The sequence below is a fragment of the Astatotilapia calliptera genome, chromosome 22 (genome assembly GCF_964374335.1).
Source record: "Astatotilapia calliptera chromosome 22, fAstCal68.1, whole genome shotgun sequence".
In the NCBI taxonomy this organism is placed as follows: domain Eukaryota; kingdom Metazoa; phylum Chordata; class Actinopteri; order Cichliformes; family Cichlidae; genus Astatotilapia; species Astatotilapia calliptera.
This window is the reverse complement of record NC_137442.1, coordinates 3,616,036-3,621,466: the sequence shown is the minus strand read 5'-3', so window position 1 is coordinate 3,621,466 and position 5,431 is coordinate 3,616,036. Positions and strand designations below refer to the sequence as shown.

The 5,431-nt window shown below is 41.7% G+C and overlaps 1 long non-coding RNA gene across 1 annotated transcript; it reads left to right on the top strand.

The window, feature by feature from the left end:
* The first annotated feature begins 3,132 nt into the window (after positions 1-3,132).
* On the top strand, positions 3,133-4,160 carry LOC145423580 (uncharacterized). The gene is made up of 2 exons (XR_013904630.1): positions 3,133-3,317; positions 3,425-4,160. It is a non-coding gene; the product is annotated as an uncharacterized LOC145423580 (long non-coding RNA).
* The last annotated feature ends 1,271 nt before the right edge of the window (positions 4,161-5,431 follow it).

Here is a 5,431-nt window from a genome sequence, read left to right as displayed (position 1 = left end):
GGAACGTCTCCATCACCTTGTTGGTACCAGGCTAAATAGTGATAGTTGCTATAAACATGAACATTCTGACTGGTCGTACACTTGATGCTCACAGTTGCTCCCACAGCAGAGCTCACTGCTCCAGGCTGAGTCACTGTGATCTGTCCTCTGGACTCTGAGGACACAGAGACAAAAACATAAAGCAGCTTCATGGTTTTGTGGGCTTCATTTCAGAGGGACAGATGTTGATAGAGGAGAGGAGTTTGATTCTCTGGACTTTACCTGTGAAGCAGCAGCAGAGGAGAGTCCAGATGAGGACGCAGATCAAAGTCATGTTTTTGATGAGGAGGATTTCTGTGGCTTCTGTTGTGATGAAGGACAGCTGTCAGTCATCCAGTGTTCAACTCTCAGGACTATAAACTCTCCCAGAGCACTGGAGCATGGTGCTGCTGATGCAAAGTGCCTCTATGGAAATCATCTGACTGAAAACAACAAGTAGGTGGATCAAATAGTCGATGCTGTTTATCAGTTAATCAGTCAGTTTATGAAAATGTTTTCTTTCTTGTGTTTTAGGACACATCCAGACATTGATGGATGTGTGGGATTTTTAAATTTGCGTATTTTCTGCAATCTTTTACAAAAACATGTTCATTGACTGAGAGAGGCAAGAAAATGTTTCATGATCAAACCAGAGCAGTACTTTGTGATATAACCCCAAGTGTTGCCAAATGCCAACAAAACATGCAAACAATGTCTGAAGATAAAGGCTCAGACATTCGTCCTTGTAAGACAAAATCTGATTTCCTCTTGTTCACTTAAAAAAGAAGAAGAAAAGAAATGTTGTACTTGTCTACTCAAACACATGAACAGAGTTTCAGAGAATCTTCACCCTGAAAGAAGTTTTAGAAACCTACCTGTCAGCAAATTAAAGAACCGCTTACATGTAAGCAACAGGACAGAATAGAAAAGATTTCCCCCAAAAAAGAACCTGCACATTTGAACATGGCGTCAAAAATGAAAGACATTAAAAAAAATCAGAGGAAAGGTACAATTTGCAAAACCTATTTTAGAGTTTTGTAAAACTCAGTACAAAAAAACTTGCAGTGATTCACATTGATGCATGATGCTGACCACAGGATGCAAAAGTTAAACATGACCACAGCGCAGAATCATTCATCTCTGTTTTAATTTGATATTTTTATAACAGGACAACCTGTGAGGCTGGAAAGACTTCGGTTTCATGCCCTGAACAGGTCACTTTCTGTTTGGTGATGTAGTGTCTGCAGTGTTGGGAAGGTTACTTTTAAAATGTATTCCACTACAGATTACAGATTACATGCCCCAAAATGTATTTTGTAACGTATTCTGAATACTTTGGATTACTTAATATATGATCATGCTTTTTACAACTACATGAATGCACTATTGCTGTGTGATTTATTACTGTTACTGAAGGCTACTCGCCGTACCAATAACAACTCGATTTTTACATCTTAATATAAATGAGTAACAGTAGGTGGACATTAGGTAAGGCTGCACTTTTTGCAGTGATCTGCAAACGCGTATATAAAACAGGTCCGCGGCTCCAAACCGTAGTAAAGGGACCTCTGGCTAATCTGTTGGGTTAGTGTCGGCTCGTAGCTGAAAACTAGCTTTACTTTGTTGTCTGGGTCAAGTTTGTAAGAGACAGAGAGAGGCGTTGAAAGGCTGCTCCAGCAGAACTTATTGTTTCGGAGGAAAACACGAACACAGTGTACAGTCGAGTCTTAACAGCTTACTTACAGCTGGGCTCGTCAGGCTCTCTGTTTGGCTGCTGTGGTTATTATTATATTTACATGCTTCCAGCTCCCGTTTCTGCTCGATGACAGCTCGTACTTTTTCTCCCTCTTCGCGCTCACAGACACATAACAGGTACAGCAGTCCATTCTCCCTGCAGCACAGACTACACTGCCCATCAGGCTGCATTCTTTAGGGCGATGCCTGTAACACTCTGCCTGTTGCCTTCATATTAAATCATTTTTTGAATAATAATTTTTAAATATTTTTAAATATTTCTTCACGTCATATTGCTGGCAGCAAGTAGAGATGACATGGGCCGCAAGATTGAGACACAGACATTAGAGCCTCTTAATGTTTTCTTTGAGTTTCAACCAGCGTGGAATTACCATAGAGAGTGCACAGCCTAACATATGAAACAGGAGAAGACGTGTAATCCATTTATTTCAACAAAGTAATTGTAATCTGAATTGATGTGATTAGCAGAGTAATCCAAAGAGTGGGAATGTGCTGGAAATTTCTTTTATTTTATGAATTTGTCACATGTTTTAGTAATATCACTTTTGGGTCACTTCAAGGTTCACATGTGGGGAAGCATTCAGCTTTTACTCTATTGCACAAAGTCAGGCATCATGAGAAAGTTGGTGACACCCTGAGGGGGAGAATTCAACAGGTGGTGAAGTCTTTTGTTAATCAGGTCTTTGAGGATGTGGGGAAGAGGCAAGGAGCAGTCTCTATGTGACACTGGAAGAGGAGACAAGGTTGTAAACTCTCTCCCTCTCTTGGAGGGGTCAAGGGTGTGACAACAGCTGTGGAAATGCCTTCTGTTTGACTGTATTTAAAGAGGGCTGCTATTCATCTTTAGAGACACGCATCAGTGCCCCACTGAATGTCGTCTCTCCCTCAACTGCTTGGGAATTAAAAAGGTGTTGGCTCATCGTGTCTGCAGACTTTGTTGATTATATTTCCATGACATTATTCTGCAGTGACAAAGTGAGATATGTCACAACAAAGGAGCGAAAACTGAAAAAGTGTTTGTTTACATTGTTGAGTTAACACCGAATATAAAAGCTTCAGTGCTCTTTGGTACGGATTCTCCAGTTGTTGTTTTTTTATTTAAAAGTTTTATAATTACGATTTTGATTATGTCCCCACATTCGGTGTCAATGATGGTGATGATACTGGAGGATAAACGTGAGCTCTAACACATCTGCTCAAATTTACACAGCTTTCCCATCACTTCATTGTAGGGGTCGACTTTTTCTTTATTTGTTACCTGTCTATGAATCTACAGTGTTCAGTTGAGTCACATTCCAAATATGCTGTGAAAAACTCTTTTTAAACGAGTCGTGCTGGAGTCAGTCAGATGATTTCCATAGAGGCACTTTGCATCAGCAGCACCATGCTCCAGTGCTCTGGGAGAGTTTATAGTCCTGAGAGTTGAACACTGGATGACTGACAGCTGTCCTTCATCACAACAGAAGCCACAGAAATCCTCCTCATCAAAAACATGACTTTGATCTGCGTCCTCATCTGGACTCTCCTCTGCTGCTGCTTCACAGGTAAAGTCCAGAGAATCAAACTCCTCTCCTCTATCAACATCTGTCCCTCTGAAATGAAGCCCACAAAACCATGAAGCTGCTTTATGTTTTTGTCTCTGTGTCCTCAGAGTCCAGAGGACAGATCACAGTGACTCAGCCTGGAGCAGTGAGCTCTGCTGTGGGAGCAACTGTGAGCATCAAGTGTAGGACCAGTCAGAATGTTTATGTTTCTGGCAACAACCACTATTTATCCTGGTACCAACAGAAAGATGGAGGAGTTCCTAAACTGCTCATTTACTATGTTAACAATCGAGTATCAGGGATTCCAGCTCGTTTTACAGGCAGTGGATCAAACTCTGACTTCACTCTGACCATCAGTGGAGTCCAGGCTGAAGATGCAGCAGTTTATTATTGTATGTGTTGGCACTATCCTAACAGTCTGTGGGTGAGCACACAGTGAAAAACAGTCGTACAAAAACCTCCCTCAGTCAGACTGAACAGAAACTGAAGTGACTGCTGCAGCTGGAAGATACTGCAGAGACTGATACAGTTCACTGAGGACACACACACACACACACACACACACACTAGTACAGGTCCTCCATCTTTCTTTCACCCAAAAAGGGTTTAATTTGTGAGAGTAAACTTGTGCAGTGTAAACAGTAAAATGTAAACATTGCAGCAGTTAAGGAGTGAAAGGCCATTTTTGTTGAAACACTTGTTTCCTGGTTAAGAGCATTGCTTAGAAACTCGTCTTTGGTTTACTTTTACTTTTCTGTTTGGGAAGATTGGGGAACATAAGGACCTGTTTTCTTGTTTTGGCATTGCTCACATCCAAAACAAATAAACTCCTCTATACCAAAACGAACCTTCTTAGCAACTCACATTGTTGTGCAAATAAAGTCATCCTGTTTTTATTAAGCTGTATATTTTCAAACTTGAACATTGTTAAAATGATTTGGTCGATGTTTCATCTTTCACTTTGTTATTCTCCTGGTGTTTCATTTGTTCAACTGTGATGCTAAAGTTCAAAAAACAAATCCCAGAATTGTTTTCAGTTAAGCTAAGCAGTGGCTTCATGTTCTAATTATCTTTAACATTACAGGGCTCTAGAATAACTTTTTGCCTTGGTTGCACTGGTGCGCCACTTTTTCAACCGCATCGCTTAACACCGTGGTTTTACATGTGCCCTTTTTTGGGGGGAAATTGCTGTCCATACAGACAATATTGATTTGTAAATGATTAACTAACAATCTTGTTCTTGTGCTTAAAGTGCTTTGGCACTCTTTGGCCATAAGAATGCAGAGATGGCACCGGGTGTTATGGCACGCCGTCTTTCTCTCGGTTCTGCAATGTTTGTGTATTATGTTCTTAGTGGTGTCCCTGCTAGCTTGGAAAACCCACTCCCTGTTGGTGTATGAGCGACAGACGCTTTTTAACATCCGTGACTCACTGCTGATGCTCCACAGTGTTAGCGAGCGACCTGGAGGAATCCCGCCGCCTCTAGCATCGGTGCCGGAGGAGCAGCTTCGCCGTGATCGCTGCTCTGCGCTTCCACAGGCCCCGATGGTTTAGAAACTTATTCCCGTTAACGACAAGGAAGCAAGATGAACAGCAATTTTACTTGCTAGCAAGGGAGGCTGGTTGGAACCAGGCTCTTGGAGCTAAACGCTCCTCACCTGTCTGCTAGCCAGCATCAAATAAACAGCCTTCCTTGCAGCTTTTTATTCTGAGAACACAAACACCACTCGTTGTAAAACCCCCCTATGGTCACAAAAGGTTAAAACACTGCGTGTGTGTGTGTGTGTGTGTGTGTGTGTGTGTGTGTGTGTGTGTGTGTGTGTTTGTGTGTATGTGAGTGTGTATGTTTGTTTGGTGGTGCGTTTGTGTGACCTCCTGCTTATCAAAAGGGTCATAAAAGCAGGAAGCTTACTAACCAAGAAAACAGAACCCTCACATAGGATGTCCCTATAATGAAACACTACAGCCTCCCCCACCAACAAACAGGCTGGAGAGGTGGTCAGAGACAAAGGAATGTCTTTGACCATGCTGCTTGAACTAAGTCTTACATATTTAAGTAACACAATGACAACATTTAACAATTTGACTCCAACAGTCCCCCCTTTTTGTCAACT